The 23,058-nt window shown below is 39.4% G+C and overlaps 1 protein-coding gene and 1 pseudogene across 5 annotated transcripts in view; both read left to right on the top strand.

Moving 5' to 3' along the window:
- The window catches only part of NRG3 (neuregulin 3), a 1,217,216-nt gene that overhangs the window by 101,324 nt on the left and 1,092,834 nt on the right, over nucleotides 1-23,058 (top strand). The window lies entirely within an intron of this gene.
- Nucleotides 79-7,879, top strand: LOC128780670 (akirin-1 pseudogene; annotated as a pseudogene).

The following is a 23,058-nucleotide window of genomic DNA, read 5'->3' on the forward strand; positions in this document are numbered from 1 at the left end:
GGCCTAACTACATAGTACATATCAGCAACAACTTAACTTTTAAAAATCAGTATTTCCCATCCACAATTGGTTGTACCCATGGATGCCGAACTCGTGGATATGGTGGTCAATTGTGTTTATGAATTCATAGTTCTCTAGTATTTATTCTGTATCATATATTTATGGCTATAAATTTTTTTCTGATTGCCATAACTCACATGTATTAAGATTTATTGCTCTGTTATTGTTCTCATGTAATCTATAATTTCCTGATAATATGCATATTATCCAAATTTTTAATCCAAAATTTTTAATTCATATACTTAATTTTAGAAGATTTTCTTTTTTTTATTTTACTTTACAAAATAGATTTTCTTTTTTATTTTGGGGAATATTAAATTTATTGCCAAAATAGTTGTGAATGGGACATTTTTATTTTAACTATTGAAACTTTATGTTCTACTACATGGTCAATTTGGGAATTGTTCCAAATGTGTTTGAAAAAAATTTATATTATCTGTTTCTTGGGTGAGAATCCATATACATATTAGACCCAATTATTAACTGCACTGCATTTTTCTCTATATTCTTATTTATTTTTGCTCACATGATCTATCATTTTATTAGAAAGTTATAGTAAATTGTGCAACTATGAAAGTGATTTATCAATTTCTTTTTATATTACTGACTTTTTTCCCTTTATGTCTTTTATAGTAGTTAGGTGCATTTTTCCATTTTACATAAATAGAATAGATATTTTTTCATTTGCTATTATTTCTGCAATTCCTAAGCCATTTCACTTTATGTATACATTTTGACTCTATGTCAAGAGGCTCACATTTCCAATCAGAAGGCCCCTGAATTTGTTATGAAAGTTGAGCCCATTTATGACACTAGGTTTACCACTATGTTTAAATTTATTCTTGCTGGCATACTTCTCTTTTACAGCACTTTTATGGATATGCACACAAATATAATAAACATGCTCCACTATTTACCATAGGGTTACATCTCAATAAACCCATCTGAAGTGGAAAATACTGTAAGTTGAAATTGTATTTAATATACCTAACTACCAAATATCATAGTTTAGGGTAACTGACCTTAAACATGTTCAGAGTACTTACATTAGTCTACTGTTAGGCAAAAATCATCTAACACAGAGCCTATTTATAATAAAGTATTGACTATCCCATGTAATTTAGGTAATTATGGCTTACTGCCTTCATGCTGGGTAATTATCTTGAGTTTAATCTCAAGAGTAATTGCCTTCCTCTTCTCACCAGAAGCAGGAGACACAGATGGGCATTTTTTAGACATGATGGGATGTGGAAACACAGAACATAAATATCCAGAAATTGCTGTCAACACAGTACATTATAGGGTATCAGCTGTGTACCCTCAGGCTTCCAAATTTTAGAGGGAGACTGGGAAAGAGTGAAGTTGTTGGGGAGAATAGAGAGGGTGATCTTTGAGTCCTCTGTTTCTCAAATTTCTGCTCCCCTAACCTACATCCTTTCTTTTAATAGAGTTGGGTGCTCACCTCTTCAGAGATTTGCTGAGCCAGAATGCAGACTGACAGACTCATGGGGAGAATGGAATGGGGGGAGGTTGTGAGATTTAGGTGTAGAAAGGCCAGATTGTAGTAGTCCTGTTTGGTGGAAGTGTAAAGACTGCAAAGATACCTGAGTTTCTGATTGGTGAAGAAGAGGACACCTTGTCAGATCCCCTGGAGGCCATGCAGTAGAGGGGAACACATTACTAGGGAGGAAATAGCCATTTTGGGGCTGGACCAATGTGTCAGAGACCTAAACAAGGGTTCCCACTCCTCTACCACAATCAGCAGAGCACCAAAGGATGACCAGTATGGCTTTTGGGAGCTGTTTATGGAGGCCTGTACATAGAGAGGCCAATAACCAACATGCATTAGAGTAAAAAATAATAGCTGTGAATACAGAGACCTGCATAAGCAAATCAACGTCTTGTCAAACCTGAAGTAAAGAGACACCCCTCCCCCTACACACACATCTGGCCCTTCTGTAGGGTAGGGTCAGAAAGGAAGTCCAGGGAAGGCCATGAGGAGGACAGGAAACAGACCACATGAGTAGTTTCTAGGCTGGGCTGACCCTTCCATTGTGGCCATATTTTAAAACAGAAAATGACAATTTATTTTTTTAATATGATGAAAAAATATTATTAGATAAACATGAGATACTTATATTTGACAAAATTTTCTTTCCTGTAACCAATTTACCAGATACTGACACTTTAGAAAGCAAATGTTAGTAGAAAAAATAAATCATTCCATTTTTGCTTATTGCTAAGTTGAGTCTATTTGATTACATTTGTCATGGCCTCTCATGTCTGAATATTTTGAGCGAGGGTTGTATGTGTATGTGTGTGTGTAGAAGAGTGAAGGGTTGTGTTCCATTGATCATTTTAATTTAATCTCTTCATAGTACTCTGTCACCCCCATTCCAGCATTTATCAGAGATATGTTCTATTTTTTTCTTTAAAAAAACTGTCTGTCTCTTCTAGAAAATATTAGAGGGGACTCCAAAATAATCTTGCAATCTTTGCTTCTATTGTAGTGTCAGACACATTGTAGGTACTCAAAAAAGCCTCTGTATTCTCTCTTTACTTCTATATGTATTTTTATTTATGTTAATGATAACATCGATTAATCCCGCTATTTTCCAAGACCAATTTGAAGATACTTTAAAATTTACTATTTTCAGTTAATTCTTCTGCAACTTTCAGTGCTGTGTGGCTCAGTTGGCTGGCTGTTGCCCCGCAAAGCGAAAGTTGCAGGTTCAGTCCCCAGTAGGGGCACGTATAAGAGGCAATCAATGTTTCACTCTCATATTGATGTTTCTCTCCCTCTCTTCTCCCTCCCTTCTCCTCTCTCTAAAATTAAGTAAATAAATAAAATCTTTAAAAAATACTCCTGCAACTTTTTATAGTAACAGAGGAAAAATAAAATAGGCAATGAGGAAGAAAGTACTGTTATCTTTGTGCATATAGCATAGTAAATGTGTGTGTGTAACTGGCAATTACTGGTAAGTCAGTGTGTCAGAGATATTGCTATTTGTTACTTGCTCTGTAAGTAATTACCCCTGTAGATATAATCAGTGTTAAAGGTAGTGAAGTGCAAAATAATTGCTATAACAAGGTCTATGACTCATTTCAACTGGGTTTACAGGGTTGAGGACATCTTTTTTCTCTTAAGTTGAACATTAGCAGAATTTATTGATTCTGTAGTTTTATAATGGTAAAAAAAACTATTTTTAGCTTAACACTCATTTTCTCACTTCAGTACTTCAAATTTAATGTTTTTAGATATCTAATGTCATGGAATAATATTGTTTGGGTTAATTATGTATTGAGAATCCACTGTGTGTTGAATGGTATGTAGGACAAAGCCAGAATGGCTTTGCATAGGAAAAAGTATGTTAAACCAAGATATGAGGAGACAGATATCTGAAACTGCATGCCTCATCTCAGAAAAATCCTATGTCCAGGACCAAATTTAGCTTTGGTGGAGCTCCAACTTCATACAATTTGAGGAACCCACTTTAAGAAAAGGAATACATATTGGAAACACAATTTTCAGTATAGAGCTTATGCAGGTGAAGGCCCTGAGGCACAAGCATCACGAGCTTTATGATCAATATGTCTTTTTCTATATCAGGTCAGACTTGGAACTTGCCTTTTGGGGGCATGCTGGTATATAATAGCTTATTAATGTTCATAGAGACTTTGGTATATGGGGCACTACAAAATAAGGTAAAAGCCTTAATGGGGAAATTTCTGGGAGTTAAGATGAAATTTAAATTCTGAGAGTTATTATTTACCATTGATAGAGAATTGTATTTACAATATAGTGCTATGATTTAGAAAGTCCAGTGAACATATCTATTATTTAATAAGTAATAAAAAAGGAATTATGATGACAGGGACTTTTACTTCTGGCCCTGTTGGAATAACAGGGACTTCCTGTCTGAAACAAACAAACAAAAAGAATATAAAGAATTTATGAAGCGAAAGTTTTCAAGATAATATAATGGATTCAGGCAATGCAGGACAGTGATTCTGAGAGATGAAAGTTAGCAAATGAGGAGAGTCCTATGATTGCTGCATCTTATTATTTTAAGATAATTCCCAAGGTGTAGCACAGGGAAGAGAACCCAGGCAGAGCCCATTGGTCTCCTTGAGTTGAGGATTTGTAGCTGAGAGTGGTGAGACCATGGTAGCTAGAATGTACAGGACAGAGGACTGGAGAGAGAAAGCCGCACAGAGAGAGTATTCCAGAGATCTGTCCTCTTGAGTATTTAGTCAAGTGCCAATCAGTGTATGCATATGACGAAACCACCAAGACTAGAAAAAAACTACCCAAAATGTTCAGTTGGAACAGCACTCACATTGGGCCAAAGATAGTGCCTGCCATCCACTGGCCAGGCTGGAAAATGTAATTCTTAGGACACTGGCTGGAGTACTCAGAAGGGTCTTGCCTCAGTAGGGAGGATTAATTAACTGAACACTTTAATTTCTACCTAAGAAACCTTACAACAAGATATGAAAGATAAACCATTTCCAAGTAACTTAAGTGCATCATAGAAAAAAGCCAGAGAATATTTATAGGAATACAAAAATAAAAATATACGGCATTCAACAAAGTAAAATTCATGGTGTCTAGCATTCAATCAAAACTACCAAGTATACAAAGAAGCAGGAAAACATATCTTTAATGATGAGAGAGTTTCATTAAAACTGATCTAAAATGGACATTAATATTACCATTAGCAGATGAGAACATTAAAACAGTTACTATCACTCAGTAACATCTGTTCCAAAGTAGAGTCACTGAGAGAGACCAGAATTGATGTGTAGAAATGAAAAATACAATGTTTTAACTAAAAAAAAATTACACTGGATGAGATTAATAGCAGAGTAGAAACTATAGAAAAAAAAGATTATTATACTTGAAAACATAGCAATAGAAACTACACACTGAGACACAAAAAGAAAAAAAATTAGAAAATGAGGACAGCATCAGTGAGCTGTGTGCTTTAAACATCTTAATGTATGTGTCACTCTTACTCTGAAAGTAGAGGGGAAGACAGAGAAAATACTGAATGGATAATAACTGAAAATGTCCAAATTTGTCAAAAACTAATAATCCACAGTTCTAAGGACTTCAATGAACCCCAAACACAAGAAAACAAAAGGAAACTAAAACAGACACATCATAATCAGATTTCTCAATACAAGTGTTAAAAGAGACAATTCTAAAAATAGCCAGAGAAGAAAGGATACATTGTATACAAGCAAACCAAGAAAGAGTGATAGAGGATTTCTCATTGGAAACAATGCAAATAGTGGAGCAATGTGTTAATGAAATTGGAAGGAAAAATTATCAACCCAGAATTATTTTATCCAGGAAAATATTTTTCAAAAATAAAGGTATATAAAGGTATATAACTGTAAGCATCATCACCAGCACACCCTACAATACAAGAAATGTTAAAGGGAGTTCTTCCCGACAATAAAACATAGCAGATGGATATAAGAACTTAAACAGAGCAATAAAAAAACACTATAAACTCTAATTTAAAAAATATAAAAATATGGTAACAGGGTAATATATAATCCAGTATATATATCTACCTATATATGTGTGTATATATAGAGAGAGAGATAGATAGATAGATAGATAGATATAGATAGAGGTATTCAGGGGTGTGTGTATATATGTGTATATATGTATATCTATGAATGTATGCACTTTTGTACCCAAATGAAGAGTCTATTTTAAGCCAATCAAAATAGCACTTCTTGATTTGTGTGTAATGCTACCGACAATTATTTCTTCCTTGGACAGTCAGGGCTAGTGCCGTATTAGAAAGGACAGATAGACTAAGGTCTGAGTGCCTGCTTGTTTTTAACACAGGTGGTACAACAAAGTAAAATTGACAGCATTTCTTGTAATCTCACATACTAAATACACACAAAAATCTTCTTTAGTTATATCTCAGGGTCCTCCCCAATAGTTAATGTACTGTTCACACTTGATTTACAATCCCAGTTTCTGGGTATTCTCAGAGAACCCAGAATTTCAGTGTGAATATTACAATCAGTTATAGAAGAATTGAAGTCTACAATAGGTGCTATTGCAGTATTTTATCTAATTTCTTGTACTTAAAAAACAGTCTGTGGCATTTGAGTCTGAAGAATTGTACATTCTCGTGAACCCCACCTGCCGCCCCAGACTGAATGTTTCCTCCCTCACACTCTTGTAACAGGCTTTAGATCTATACAATTTCACTCACCTGCAGTGCAGGGTAGCTCTTCATTTAATGTCTGCATCCTGAAGCTGTGTGTGTGCCTTAAAGTCAGATTTTAATCATCTTATTGTCCTGTCTCTAGCAGCCACATCAGCCCCTGGCGTATGGCATATTCTTAATGCGTTTATCAAATTAGTGGACTGATGAAGTTGCCAGATTAATGCAGTGTATTGCAATGGTTAGGGCTCCCACCCTGTGCCTTAGTCGCAAAAAGGAAACTCCAAAATTTTGCTCATAACGAATGGGAACATTTTTATGGGGCACTGTCCACAGGTGTACTGTGCAAGCCCAGGTGGACTGAAATATATCTTGGTAACAGCCCTCTGTCATGTAATTTGTCCCACTTAGTTTTCTTTTTGTTATTTTGGTATTGACTTATTTATTTATTTATTTATTTACTTACTTACTTACTTATTTACTTATTCCTCTCCTGACAATATATTTATTGATTTTAGAGAGAGAAGAAGGGAGACAGAGAGAAACCTTGACGTGAGAAACAATCAGTGTCCTCGTATATACGTACCCCAACTGGAAAAGGAAGCCGTTACCTTTTGGTGTATAGGATGATGCTTCAAATAACTGAGCCCCCTGGCCAGGGCAGTGTTGGATTTTATTTTTGCAAATGGAACATGTAGGTAGAGATTTTACTCATAATAAGAGACAACATCAGTGTTGTGATAGTAGATTAGTGGAAATGCAATCCGAGCCATCCCTAGAGAATCACCTGTGTAAACGCACAGGTGTCTATTTGCAACTACACTACAGACTCACAAAAATTACCTGTATTCGCCGGGTGCTGGAGGCGCCATTGGAGCCGGCTTGGCCTCAGAGCTCCGCTGAGGAGCTGGAGGTTGGAAGGCAGCTCCCACTGCGTCCGCTCCTGGTAGCTGGCCGGTCAGCGGCAGGGCGTGCGGGGCGACGTTGAAGCGGCCCACGGAGTTCGAGGCGGCGCTGCTGAGCCCGGGTTCCCCGCAGCGGAGGGCACTGTGCCCCTCTGCCCGGCCCCACCCCGGGCCTCAGGCTCCCTGACGTCGAGCCACCGTTTCAGATGCGGACCTCACCACCGTCTTTGCAGCAGCTGGTACCGCCTGGCAGCAAACGGCGCCTTCCAACTCCGGAGCAAACTTTTCAGAACATAAAACAAGAGGTGGAGACATTTAGAAGTTGTTCTTAATCAAAATGAAGCTTGTACTTCAGAAAGTCAGCCTCACTCCTCAGCACTCACAGCACCTCGTTCTCGACGTTCCTCCTGGATGAAGAAGGACCAGCCCACCTTTACTCTCCGACAAGTTGGAATAATATGTGAACATCTCTTAAAAGACTATGAAGATAAAATTTGGGAGGAGTATGAGCAAATCCTCAATACCAAACTAGCAGAACAATATGAATCTTTTGTGAAATTCACACATGATCAGATTATGCGACGATATGGATCAAGGCCCTGTCCTGAAGCTTTCTTGCATATCTGGGTACCGGGTCTGACCTCAGGAGATGGCTGCTGTGCACTTTTTGCGACTGGTTTGATATCACATTTCAGCTCCAGCTTTGCATCCTGAGAACACTTAAAAAGTTTCTGCAGGTCCATTTTATACAGCTTGAAAGACCTTAAAACTTTCTGGTTGCCACAAGCATATATTTCTTTTCTGCTCATCCAATAAACAGCTTTGCCCTACTGTGATAGGTTTTCCAAACAAAATACCTGAAGCAGCAGTTTAGCAAAATATGCCCTCAGAGGCACTCAACAATTGGAGCTTCCCCAAGCACAGTTCTGTAAGAAGTGTGTGCGAGAGTGTGTGTATATGCGTGTTATGTGTATTTTAAGTTGTTATTTGTATTGTGCAAATTTCTTTGATCTTGGGGATTCTGGCTGTGCATTTGATGCATGATGATTATGGTTAAAAACATTTGCTCGTTCTACAGAAGATCATTAATGTTTTGTGACCATATAAGTTGTAACAGTGGGTTGTTTTATGTGTAGGTATTATTTTATTTCCAGGCACAGAATATGAGTTATACATTAGGCTGGACATTAGATGTGATTATGATGACATAGCAAAGATCTGTGGCCCTAGGTCAATAAATACATGGTAAGGAATTAGAATGAACTGGAGACAGGCCATTTGACACATGGACTCTGCCTAGCCATGTCAGATACTTTGACTCCAAGCCTTACAATACCCACGTGGAGTCTGCTCACCTCATTCACACACAGAGTTCCCTGGAGACTGAACCTCTGGAAATAAGTCTCTCCTGGAGCAGCAGGAGCATCATCAGGGTTTGCTTGGGAGCATAAAACAGATGAGCTCAGGGCTGGACCAGACCCTGTCAGCACTGCTACTTGGGAGGAGCCACTTCATCTTTGTGTCAGTTATTACCAATAGATTTGGATCCTTTGGTCAGGTTCTCCTGAATTCTTTTCAGAGGTCCATGTTCAACTGCTCGAGCTTTATTTTGGCAACTCCTTGCCCAAAGTTGCTTACAGACTGTTCTTCACCTTGATTCCAAGGCTAAGGAGCAGAAAGTAGCCTCTGTTTTGAGGAGGTGGAAGTTAAGTATACATTTATTTTTTACTGTGACTTGTTCAGGACCACACTTTACAAAATGCCTTGTTTCATTTATTGTTTTTGGAAAGAAAAGTTCTATTGTTTTAGTTTGAATATAGAATAGTATTTTTTAATTACAGCTTATTTTGAAAAATCCTGAATGTAATTCAAATGTATGCCAATACCTTCCAAAGTAAGGTAATATTCAGAGACAGTTCTGATCAGATGGCTTGGAGAAATTTCTGGAGTATTCACATTGGAAGTTTCCTTATTAATGAATGTCTTTGACTTAAATCTAACCAAAAACTGCAGTGTTATTCTTTGTACATTTTCATTATATAGTGTTAACAAGCTTAGTTACAAATGAATAAAATACTTAAGCTAAAAAAAAATTACCTGTATTCCATTCAAGGCAGCTAAAATGCATTTTGCCACATACAAAGTGAAAAGTTGAATAAATTAGTTCACAATTTATCACTGGTTACAGTTAGTCACTTGTCGGGGGGCTTTAATGCAGCCCCCCCCCCCCCCGTCTGCCATGGATGAAGAATAAGTCTACCAAGACAAGATCTGCTTGGGGAGGAGAGGTGGCCCTTTCTCTCAAAGGAGAAGGGCCCAGAGCCTTTCCCTCCATGGGCTTTTATTAGGTTCATTTGCATAGGAATACAGATAAAGCTCATCAATCATTGTCAGTCAGTAAGGGTTAAACAATACATGATTTACAGAGAACTTTGAGGGCTTATTCTGAGTTACAGCCAATTAGTTAGAGGGCCATAAAACTTTAGGCGCCAGACTCATCTCAGGTCTGGACCCTTATCTTTTAAGCTGAGGGTACAAATTAAGTAGGTTTCACAGGAATGTATGCATTTTTCCTTAGGCCTGATTCCCCAGGGAATCTGTCCCTCCCAGCACAGGACTGCATTGCCCTCTGTTATTGCTTCAGGCTTAAGTCAGGCAAGGGAAGTAAAGCAGCCAAGAGATTAGGAGACTTCTTGCAGATAGAATGAGGACTCAGGCTATTTCAAAGCCAAGGGGCGAGGGTCCATCACCCCCTTTTGCCACAGCTCCCCGAGTCCTTCCTTGCGAGTTTATCCCTGGTGACCAGAGCCTGTCTTAGGTTGATCCTCCCTTGAGGAATCTTACCCATCATTGGCTAACTGGTCAAGCTCAGGGCCAAGCAGGGTGAAGTGGGTAGAGGTGGCACACCTGCCAGGGAGATAAGCTTTGTCTCCTTAGTGGCTTATGGTCCCAACTCTGACTCAGCCTTAACCATGGGGGGTTACAGCATCTGAAACCAGGCAGGGTGGTTCCCAACAGTCACTCAGCCTGTCAGTGCATCTTTTCCTGTGTATTCCACAAACAGGCCAATGAAGTCAGAGTACACATGAAAAGGGCAAGAATGCACTGGAAGGTCACAGGTGCACATGGGACAGGGAGTGAACCAGGCCCACCCTTGCTAGAGAGGTGACTCATCATTATACTACTACATCCCCCCCTCACCTTCCCCAGTGTTCATAAGTTTTATATCCAAATATGTAAGGTACATATCAGTTAATTATCAGTCAATTATATACTCCCTGTGAGTTTATAGCATTTTGTTTCTCCAGTCTTTGAATGTGTCTTAATAAAAACCTGAGCTGCTTTGTACTAGTAGGAGTTGGGTTTTGTTTTGTTTGTTTGTTTTCAGAGGGACTGATACTTCTTTTAATTTTCCTTTCCTCTCTTTAATCTTTATTTAATTTTTGCATTTGTTGTTGTTCAAGTACAGTTGTTTATATTTTCTGCCACCATTTTTTTCCATCCAACCCACCTCCACCTCCCACCCTCAATCCTTCCCTCCTTTGACTTTGTCCATGGGTCCTTTATATGTGTTCCTTGGCGACCCTTCCTCTTCTTTCACCACATTATTCCTCCCGCTCCATGCCTCTGGTTACTGTCAGTTTGTTCTTTATTTCAGTGTCTCTGGTTGTATTTTGCTAGCTTGTTTGTTTTGTTCTTAGGTTCCACTTAGGGTGAGATCATATGGTATTTGTCTTTTACTGCCTGGCTTATTTTACTTAGCATAATGCTCTCCAGTTCCATATGTGCTGTTGCAAAGGGTAGGAGTTCCTTCTTTCTTTCTTCTGTGTAGTACTCCATCTTGTAAATGTACCATAGTTTTTTAATCTATTCATTTACTAATGGGCACTTGGGTTGCTTCCAGTACTTGGCTATTGTAAATTGTGCTGCTATGAACATTGGGGTGCATAGGTTCTTTTGAATTGGCGGTTGAGGATTCTTAGGGTATAATCCCAGCAGAGGAATTGCTGGGTCAAAGGGCAGTTCCATTTTTAGTTTTCTGAGGAAATTCCATACTGTTTCCACAGTGGCTGCACCAGTCTGCATTCCCACCATCAATATAGTAGAGTTCCCTTTTCCCCACAACCTCGCCAGCACTTGTTGTTTGTTGATTTGTTTATGATGGCTATTCTGACTGGTGTGAAGTGGTATTTCATTGTGGTTTTAACTTGCATCTCTCTCAAGCCTTCCAGCCAAGATGGAGGTGTAGGTAGATACACCTTGCTTCCTTGCACAACTAAAAGGACAACAAATTTGAAAACAAAAAATAATCAAAACTGCCAAAAAATTGAACTGTGTGGAAGTCTGACAACCAAGGAGTTAAAAGAGAACCATTCATTTAGACTGGTAGGAAGAACAGAGACAGGCAGCTGGGGTGGAGAGGATGTGTGGCAAGGCCACAGCTGGAGGACCAGGGCAGGTGAGGTGATGGCTGGTGGACCAGGTGGTCCCACATTTTTGTGTGGATAAACCAGAAGCAACAACTGGGAAGTGAGACAGATCACACAACCCAGGGTTCCAGCCCAAGGAAATAAAGCGTAAAAGCCTCTGACTGTAAAAACCTGTGCTGGTTGTGGCAGCAAGAGGAACTCCTAGCCTCACAGGAGAGTTTGTTGGAGAGACCCACAGGGTCTTAGAATATAAACAAACCCACCCACCTGGGAATCAGCACTAGAAGGTCCCAATGCACTTGTGGGTTGCGAGGGAAGTGGGGCAAGAGCTGAGCAAGTCGCATTGGTCCCTTTTGGACCCCTCCCCCACATACATCTCCACAACAGAGCCACATGGCTTGCCCTGCCCTGGTGAATACCTAAGGCTCTGCCCCATACAAAATAACATGTGCACTAAGACAAAAATATGGCCCAAATGAAAGAACAGATCACAGCTTCAAAAATAGAACTAAGCAGTGAAGAAATAGCTAACCTATCAAATGCAGAGTTCAAAACACTGGTAATCAGGATGCTCACAGAAATGGTTGAGTGTGGTTGCTAAATAGAGGAAGAAGGGAAGGCTATGAAAAGTTAAATAAAGGGAAATGTACAGGGAGCCAACAGTGATGGGAAGGAAACCAGAACTCAATTCAATGATTTGGAGCAGAAGGAAGAAATAAACATTCAACCAGAACAGAATGAAGAAACAAGAATTCAAAAAAAGAAGAAAGAAAAATAGAGAGGCTTAAGAACCTCTGTGACAACTTCAAACATTCCAACATCCGAATCATGGAGATGCCAGAAGGAGAAGAGAAAGAGCAAGAAATTGAAAACTTATTTGAAAAGATAATGAGGGAAAATTTCCCCAGTCTGGCAAAGGAAATAGACATGCATGTCCAGGAAACCCAGAGAATCCCAAAGAAGCTGCACCCAAGGAGGAACACACCAAGACACATAATTAAATTACCCAGATTGAAGATAAGGAGAAAATCTTAAAAGCAGCAAGAGAAAAGGAGACAGTTTCCTACAAAAGGGTTCCCATAAGACTATCAGCTGATTTCTCAAAAGAAACCTTATAGGCAAGAAGGAACTGGAAAGAAGTATTCAAAGTCATGAAAGGCAAGGACCTACATCCAAGATTATTCTATCCAGCAAAGCTATCATTTAGAATGGGAGGGCAGATAAAGTACTTCCCAGATAAGGTCAAGTTCAAGGAGTTCATCATCACTAAACCCTTATTATATGAATTGTTAAAGGGACTTATCCAAGAAAAAGAAGGTGATCAAAAATATGAATAGTAAAATGACAAAACCAGCTCACAACTATCAACAACTGAACCTAAAAAACAAACAAACAAACAAGTAATTCCCATCTCCCTGATGCCTAGTCATGCTGAGCTTTCTTTTATATGTCTCTGCACCTTTTATAAGTCCTTGGAGAGGTGTCTGTTCAGATCCTTTGCCCATTTTTTAATTGGATTGGTTGTCTTACTGGAGTGGAGTTATGTTAGTTCTTTATATAATTTAGAGATCAAACCCTTGTCCAAAATATCATTGACAAATATATTTTCCCATCTGGTTGGTTCCCTTTTCATTTTGCTGATGTTTTATTTAGCTGTGCAGAGGCTTTTTATTTTGATGAAGTCCCATTTGTTTATTCTTTCCTTTATGTCCCTTGCTATAGGAGATACATTGATAAAAACGTTGCTGCATGGAATATCTGGTATTTTCAATTCTTGAAGTTTAGTGGATTAATATTAAAACACATGGGTGTGAGATTTTATTTTGTCAACTTACTACATTTGTAAACTTGAGCAAGTTAGTTGATTTTTTACAAACTCTTTCCATCAATTAATGAGTGCATTATTGTCTGTCCTGTCTTCTATGTTACGTGACTATTAGGAGAATCAGATAAGAACTGTAAAATAGCATTTATACTGAACAAATAAAACACAATGATTTTTGAACTATTTCCAACATTCATATTTGAAACATGACTTTGAGGTCCTATTATTTTAAAACTAAAAAAAGGATAATTTTTTTTTTGTAAGGAGAGCAGTGAGGTGATACTTTGCCATAAGAAGACACATACCCAATAGATAAATAAATAAATAACCTGTCTCATGTTCAGAATTTTCATTTGCTAACTCAAAGTGCAGGCTATTTGTATCAGTTTTCTAGGGCTTTTATAACAAAATACCATAGGTGGCATGGCTTTAACAGCAGAAATTTATTTTTGACAGTCCTGGAGGCTGGAAGTACAAGATGAAGGTATTGGCAGAGTTGTTTTTTCCAGAAGCCTTCTTTCCTTGGCTTTCAGATGGCTGCATTCTCCCCGCCTCCCCACATGGTGTGTCTTCTGTTCATGCACATCCCTGAGGTTGGTTTGTGTGTCACTTTCCTCTTCTCTTCAGAATACTAGTCAGATTAGATTAAGATCCCAATCTAAAGGCCTCATTTTAAATTAATCACTTCTTTAAAGACCCTGTATCCAAATACTGTCACATTCTGAGGTACTGGTGGTTAGAGATTCAATGTATGAATTTCGGGGGAACACAATACAGTCCTTAGCACTCCACCTTCAAAATCCATGTCCATGTCATATGTAAAATACATTCACCTTCATTGCAATAACCCAGATCTTAACTCATTCAGAAATCAACTCTAAGTCTCAAATCTCAGCTAAATACCTATATCAAGTGTGGGTAGGCTCAAATTACGATTCATCTGGAGGCAAGATTTCTCTCTAGTTGTGAACCTGTGAAGCCAGACAAATAATCTGCTTCCAAAATACAGTGGTGGAACAGGCACAGGATAGGTAGTCCCATTCATAAGGGAGAAATTGGAAAGAAGAAAGGTCTCAGAGGTCTCAAGCAAGTCCAAAAACAGCAGGGCAAATTCCATAATATTGAAGGCTTAAGAATAGTCCTCTTTGGCTCAATGCATTGTCCTCTGGACCCACCAACTACCAGCTTCACTTCTGGGCCCCCTGAGGCAACAGTGTCACCTTGGTCCTGAGCAGCAGTGTACTACTCTGATGCCCTGAGTAGCAGCAGCCTTCATGGCCCTGCTCTCTGAAAGGAAGAAGGAGACAGCCTTGCTCCCTGGGCCTGGAAACATAGATGCCAGAGCACTTCTGTGGATCTCTGAATAGCCTTCAGGGTCATTCTCTTGACACCCACATTTTTGTTTGCAGGGAGATAGCTCTATTGTCCCATCTTGTAGAATCCCAGTAGCCTTCCCTCATTTTGTTTCATGTCTGCTCCTTTAGTCCAAGCTTAGTGTTTCCCCTAGTACAACCTCATTTCTATTCCTGTCTTTTGCTGATATAGTTGATTAGGTCCATGAGTCACACTTGTGATCTCTTTATAGGATTTTTGTCCAGCTACACACTTGTTCTCTCTGAAGCATGTTCCTCTCTCTCTCTCTCTCTCTCTCTCTCTCTCTCCCCCCCCTCCTTAAACATGTCTCACAGTTCTAGAGGCTGGAAGTGCAAGATCAAGGCAGGTGTGATTTCTTCTGAGTCCTCTCTTCTTCGCTTGCAGGTAGCCACCTCTTAGCTGTGTCCTTACATTGCCTTTCCTGTGTGCCTACACATCTTCGATGTCTCTTTTGTGTGTCCACTTCTTCCTCTTATAAGGACACCAGATATATTGGATTAGGGTACATGGTAAGAGCCTCATTGAAACTTAATCGGGTCTTTAAAGGCACTTACTCCTAATGTAGTCATTTTCTGAGGTACTGGGGTTCGGGTTTAAATATATGAACTTGCTGTGGGGGAGGGGACACAGTTTAGTATATCATACTATTAAATGAACAATTTAAGTTTAACAACATGGTAAGGTTAGGAAATGATAACATAGAATCAGAGACTTAGCCTACATCACTTTAGTATAATAACACCACTAAGAAGGATCTAACATCTTAATGATTATAAAACCTTGTTTCCTTGATTCCTGGACAGTGGGTGAGAAGGGCCATATAGAGTGGCTACCATACGTGGAGAAACTGATGGGTTTGGTTCTCTGGCCCATTGGATGCAGATGGACCACAACAGGGGATAGTGCTAAATTGCCTGTGAATTCATTGGCACTTCAACACCATATCCAAGTCTAGAAACAAATGAACATAGTCTGTGATCATATTAACTGAACCAAAAACTGGGCTAGGAATATCCCACAAGACTGAGTAGTTAAAATCAGAATTGTGCTAGAATACTGGGAGCCCACAGAAACTGCTACTTTCCTTAGATGTTGGCTGCCTTAAAGGCTCTGTCTGTCATTCTCTCTACTGAGCATGCTTTATATGACTTGTGGGCTTCAATAACATTAATATGAAAACATCTCATATGTAGACATTTGTTCTTTTAACTTTCAGACATGTTTGGGAAAATACTTTGTGTGAATCAATCGACATCTAAATCTTTCATATTAACTTTCTTAAAACTAATACTGATTTATTGGTTTTATTATTTTTCACTTCTTATAAGAACAGTAATTACTACCTATTATGTTCCAGGTGTCAGACTAGGTGCTATTGATATAATGTTGAAGTCTCACTGCCTCCAGCAAGGTTTCTGTAATCTAATTTAGTGTTTTGCCTCTTTTAGAAATACCTGCCTCCACACGTAAAGGCATCTAAAATGTGGCAGAACTCAAATAAACTCGGTCTCTTCCCTCCCTTAATTTAATTTTATTTTATCACTGTGGTACATTGAATAATGGTACCTGTAAACATGCACATCTTAATCCCCAGAACCTGTGAATGTTTTCGGTATGACTGAATGACTTCAAAAATGTAATTAAGTTAAGGGTGGAGAAATTATCTCAGATTATGCATGTGGACTTAATGTAATCACATTGGGTTTTATAAGAGGAATTCAAGAAGAATCAGAGCCAGAGAGAAGACGAAGTGATGACTGATCAGTGATTGGAGTGATCCAGTTTGGAAGAGGAAGGGGCCACACACCAAGCAGTACAGGCAGCCACTATAAAAAACAAGATGAAAAGGTTAGGGAGACATATTCTTTCCTCAGAGTCCCCAAAAGGAACCAGCCCTACTGACACCTTGACTTTATTCAGAGACTGATTTTAAACTTATGACCTCCAGAGAACAGAAAGAAAATAAATTTGTGTTGGTTTAAGCCAAATTTCTGGTGATTTGTTGTAGTAGCAATAGGAGACTAACACAATCACATTGATCACCAGTCAAGTTCAAAGTCTTGTAATTTTCCTGCATTCATCTTTATCATCTGCTTCGTAGATTGTCACCACTAACTCCTGTTAATTCATGCTCCTTAGTTACTCTTAATTTTGCCTTATTTTCATCCTACTCTTACTGCCTTGGTTTAAAACTTGGCATCCTTCCCTTTAAATATTCCTGTCATTTTCCAAATTGAGTCTGTTTTTAACCTCATTCCCTCTAAACTGTCCTCCACATTCCTTCTAAAATTTTCTTATAAATGCCAAATATGGACTTTTTTCCCGCTTAAAATTCTGAGATGTCTCTTGAACTTCTTTCTCATTTGCCAAACATATGTTCATGCTTCAGGCAATTTAAGTATTCTCTTTTCTGTGAATCTGTCCACACAGATAAATATTTGTATTATCCTCTGTTTCCAAAGCATCTCTGGTCTGTTCCTCTGAACAACTGTATATATAATTTATTTTTGTATTCACTCGACTTTTTCTTGCATGTAGTTCCTTTGATTCCTTGACTTAGGATTACATCTGCGTATTACTATACATGAACAAGTAAGACTCAAAAGAATTGATGATGAAATATATTAACTACAAAGTTCCTCTGGAGATGGTTTTATAAAATATATGCTAATAATAGAAGAAAAGGGTAAAAATATGAAAGTGTGTTTTTCATAAATAATAGAGGCATTACAGGACATATTAAGGAACAATATGTAAATACACATTTATTAACATCCATTGTGTGTTTACCATGTGCCAGGGCTGTTCTAAATGCTTTGTATATTTTAAATTTGAATGTCATAAATGATTCCATGAGATAAATATTATTATAAACTTGTTTTAAAGTTAGGGAAAGTGAGCACAGCAGTAAGAAAAAGAGATTTGAACCCAGAAAGCCTAATTCCAGAGCCTGTTTCTCTTACCCAGTAACTGTACCGTCTCAGCTCTAAGGTTTCACAGTGCCACACTGTGGGCTATTGTGAAGTGACCTGGGCCAAGCCTGATACCAGAGCAACCCAAAGCTATCTTCAGGGGTTCAGAATTTCAGCTCCAAGATCTGCTTGTAGTTCTCAATTATATCAAATTTATAACCACTAAAGTCTGTATAACAACTACCATTAATATTCTAACACATTATGAAAATTTTTAGAGAAATAAACTTTCCTTATGGTAAAGAACCCTAACTCACTGAATGATTATAAATATAGAGATAAAACTCTGGGAATGTGATTGGAAAGTGCATGGGAATCAAGTAGAAGGGAGGTGAAACAGTGCAAGAGATTGTGTTTAAGGCAGGCACTTCCAATGTGATAAGCCCAAGTTTTAAGTGTATGAATTTTTTATGCTTCTTATCATCATCCAGAGTGTACAGGAACAAGAAGCAGTGTCTTTTGAAAGTGCTGGTTAGGACCCACGAATGAGTCATAACATCCATCTTGTAGATTATAATCAGCATTTTAAAAAGAAAAAAAAAAGTGGAGTAGAATGGTACAGAAGAGTATGGTATACTACAGCATAGCTTGAAAATATTTGCATAAATACTTACCAAGAATTGCACACTTAACAAAAATTACTGCAACAAATTGTAAGTCACAATATGAGAGAGCCAATTAGTAGAGGGAGTTTAATGATTGTACCCGCTAAGTAGAAATGGTTGTTTTATCCTTTTTTTCATTACTTTCTCATTTGATTTTTCTGGCCTATGAGAGTCAATTTGATCATCACTGTAAGAAGAGGGTACAGTTTATTATTATGTTAAAATAACTACTCATTAATTATGAAACTAAGCCAGGAATTGTTTGGCTGTTTAAGTGTTGATAATTTCAATCATGCTTTGAGCTCTAAAGTTTGAGTGCTTTTCAGAAAGGATATTACTGAGTTTGCAACAACTGCAGCATTTTAATAGAGTGTAAATGGGTCTTAAAGTGGATGGACTTACTAAAAGGAAAGGATGATGAATTTTAAAAGTATGGAGGTAGGACTTTCAGTCAAGATGGCAGCATAGGTAAACACTGTGCTCACCTCCTCCCACAACTACATCAAAATTACAACTAAACTACAGAACAACCACCTCAAGTCTAGCTGAACAGAAGTCCTATAACTAAGGATATAAAAAGAAACCTCTTTGAGACTGGTAGGAGGGGGCAGATATGCAAAACAGTATGGTATCATACCCATGTCTGTCTGCTAAAAATTGGTAGGAATATTTCGACCCCAGAGCCAGAAGTCCTAGAACCATACCTGGGCCTCCAGCCCAGGGTTCTAGTGCCAGGAAGAGAAGTCCTCATAACTTCTGTCTGTGAAAACCAGTGGGGATTGTGGACGAGTAGAGTAAGACAGAGGGCTTCTGGAGTCCCAGGTGTTTCTTTTAATGAGCTTGTGCACACATTTACTTAGACTCATAGGAGCTCAAAAGGTACCAGAGATTAACCTTACCACTGAAATCTCCAGCAATGGCTGGGACGGCAGCTTTCTCTCAAAAAGAAGTGTAGGCAGAGGCCACTGTTCCTTTAATAAGCCCTACCTCCACAGAGCCTGAAGGCAGGAGCCATATCTGAGACTCCAGCAACCTGGAGTTCTCAGAACTGGTGAACCAGGTGGACAACTTCAGATCATTCTGCTGAACCACCCAACCACCTCCATGGGCCTCACGCACAAGGGGCAGACTCAGTGGGCACCAAAGTCCTGCCAAAGCCAGTCCTGTTCATGGGGTTGGCCCCCTATATAGCAGATTATCTGCAGTGATTGTGACCAGTCCTTGCAGCCAATTGGCCTGGGGGTAAGTCCCTCTTATTGACATACCCACAGCAATCAAGGCTCAACAACAACAGGAGAGCATGATGAACCTGGAACACCCAGTTTTAATGACTAGCGAGGCTGTGCCACTGGGCCCAACAGGATGCCTACTACTTAAGGCCAATCTACCAAGACCGGTAGACTTAACACTTCTAGAGGGAGTCAGCCAGAGTGAGGAAACAAGGAAATATGTCCCAAATTAAAAGAACAGAACAAAACTCCAGAAAAAGAGCTAAAGGAAATGGAGACGAGCACTCTACAAGATGCAGAGTTCAAAACACTGGTGATAAGGATGCTCAATGATCTCAGTGAAAACTTCAACAAAGAAATAAGAAACAACAAATGGAGATAGAACATATAAAAGAAGACAAGTCAGAAATGAAGAATACAATAATTGAAATGAATAAATTATAGGGAATCAACAGAGGATCAAATTAGTGATTTGGAAGAGAAAGAAGCAGAAAACACCCAGTTAGAACAGCAAAAAGGAAAAAGAACCCCCAATATGGTGGCCCAGACTATGGTGTTGGAAGCAGACGTGATTCTGAAGTTATATTTAATACATATTGTAGTGTAGTGGTAGAGTGAACCAATAGGTCTTCTGAAGACATCGGATGGCAGAGTGATGGAAAAAGGACAAATCAAGGATGATCTTTATTTTTCTGGCTATAGAAATAGATAGGTGAGAGAACCAAGATGGCGGCGTAGGTAGACACACTGCGCCTCCTCCCACAACCAGAACTGACAGAGAATTGAATGGCAAGGGGGTCCAACACCAAGGAAATAAAAAATAAACATTCATCCAGACTGGTAGGAGGGGCGGAGACGGGCACCAGGCTGGAGAGGACTCCTGTGGCTGTGGCGGGACTGAGACTGGCAGAGTGTGGGACGAACGGCGCCAGCAGTCCGAGCACTAGCAGACCCTGTGACCCCACATTCGCACACAGATAAACTGAGAGGGCCGGACTCAAGAGTGGCGGAGAGCAGGGCAGGCAGAGCAGTGGGTAGCACCCCGTGGCCCCACACTCGCGCACAGATAAACCGGACGAACGGCAGGGAGCAAAGCAGACCACATAACCCAGGGCTCCAGCGCAGCGAAATAAAGCCTCAAACCTCTTATTGAAAACGCCCGTGGGGGTTGGGGCGGCAGCAGGAGAGACTCCCAGCCTCACAGGAGAGGTCTTGGAGAGACCCGGGGCCTAGAGTGTGCACAGGCCCACCCACTCGGAAACCAGCACCAGAGGGGCCCAATTTGATTGTGGGTAGCTGAGTGAAAGATTGAAATCTGGTGGAGAGTGGAGCAGGCGCCATTGCTCCCTCTCAGCCCCTCCCCCACGTACAGCATCACAGCACAGCTACCAGGGTTACCCCACCCCAGTGAACACCTAAGGCTCCTCCCCTTAAAGTAACAGACACACCAAGACAAAAAAAATGGCCCAAATGACAGAACACTTCAAAGCTCCAGGAAAAATACAACTAAGCGAGGAAGAGATAGACAACCTATCGGATGCACAGTTCAAAACACTGGTTATCAAGATGCTCACAGAATTGGTTGAATCTGTTCGAAAACCAGATGAAAAAATGAAGCCTATGCTAAGAGAAACAAAGGAAAATGTACAGGGAACCAATAGTGATGCGAAGGAAACTGGGACTCAAATCAAGGGTGTGGACCAGAAGGAAGAAAGAAACATCCAACCAGAAAAGAATGAAGAAACAAGAATTCGGAAAAATGAGGAGAGGCTTAGGAACCTCCAGGACATCTTGAAACGTTCCAACATCCGAATTATAGGGGTGCCAGAAGGAGAAGAGGAAGAACAAAAAATTGAAAACTTATTTGAACAAATAATGAAGGAGAACTTCCCTAATCTGGCAAAGGAAATAGACTTCCAGGAAGTCCAGGAAGCTCAGAGAGTCCCAAAGAAGCTGGACCCAAGGAGGAACACACCAAGGCACATCATAATTACATTACCCAAGATTAAACGCAAGGACCTACATCCAAGATTACTGTATCCAGCAAAGCTATCATTTAGAATGGAAGGGAAGATAAAGTGGTTCTCAGATAAGGTCAAGTTAAAGAAGTTCATCATCACCAAGCTCTTATTATATGAAATGTTAAAGGGAGTTACCTAAGAAAAAGAAGATCAAAAATAGGAACAGTAAAAATGACAGCAAACTCACAGTTATTAATGACCACACCTAAAACAAAAACAAGAGCAAACTAAGCAAACAACTAGAACAGGAACAGAACCATAGAGATGGAGATCACATGGAGGGTTGACAATAGGGTAGTGGGAGGGGGAGGGGGGAGGGGGGAGGGACAGAGAATAAGTAGCATAGATGATAGGTGGAAAATAGACAGGGGGAGGGTAAGAATAGTGTAGGAAATGTAGAAGCCAAAGAACTAATAAGTATGACCCATGGACATGAACTATAGGGGGGGAATGAGGAAGGGAGGGGGTGGGCAGGATGGAGTGGAGTGGGGGGGGATGGGACAACTGTAATAGCATAATCAATAAATATATTTAAAAAAGAAATAGATAGGTGATGTTGCTATTGACAAAATTGGGAAGACTGAGAGGGGAACAATTCTGGATGGTGAAAATTAAGAGTTCCAGTGGAGATACCTATTAGAAACCCAAGTGGAGTTGCTAAGAGTATAATCCAATAAGCTAGTCTGGAGCTGGAGCTATGAGCCTGAGTTATCAGCATATGGACATCTACAATGAGATCACTTAGGAAAAGAATATAGATGGTAAAGAAAAAAAAAGGACCCATTATCATGCTTTAAGATAATCATTAGAAATTAGACAGAAAAGGAAGCCTGAGAGTGACAGCAAGATTGGAAAGGAACCAAAGAGAAATGGAGGTCAAATCTAGAGTTGAACTATTCAATAAAAAAGGATAATCAGTCCTGGATGGATAGCCTGGTTGGTTAGAGCATTGTCCTGATATGCCACCATTTTGGGTTCAGTCCCTGGTCAGGACACATACAAGAATAACCAAATGAATGCATAGATATGTGGAAAAATAAATCGGTGTTTCTCTTTCTCCCTTCTGCTCTCTCTAAAAATCAGTAAATGAAAAAAAAATTAAAGGGATGCATCAGCAGTGCCTATGCTGCTGAGAGATTGAGTAGAAAGGTTATTGATAACCTTGAAAAGATGCTCTTCTAAAGAGATGTCAACATGAACTAGGCTTTAGTAGATAAAGGAATGGATAGAAGGTGAGAAAACAGAAAAAAATATGTAGAAAAGTATCTTCAGAAGATTGGCTATGAAGAAGAGCAGAGAAATGGACTTAAGTTGGAAGGAGGCCCATTAGGCAAGAGCAGATTTTTAAAAGAAAGGAAGTTGTGCACCATGTATGGACATCTAGGGGAATGATGCTGGAGAAAGAGACTGAAGATCAAAGATATACAGTGGAAAATG

Source organism: Desmodus rotundus, chromosome 4 (assembly GCF_022682495.2).
Source record: "Desmodus rotundus isolate HL8 chromosome 4, HLdesRot8A.1, whole genome shotgun sequence".
NCBI classification, from domain to species: Eukaryota; Metazoa; Chordata; class Mammalia; order Chiroptera; family Phyllostomidae; genus Desmodus; species Desmodus rotundus.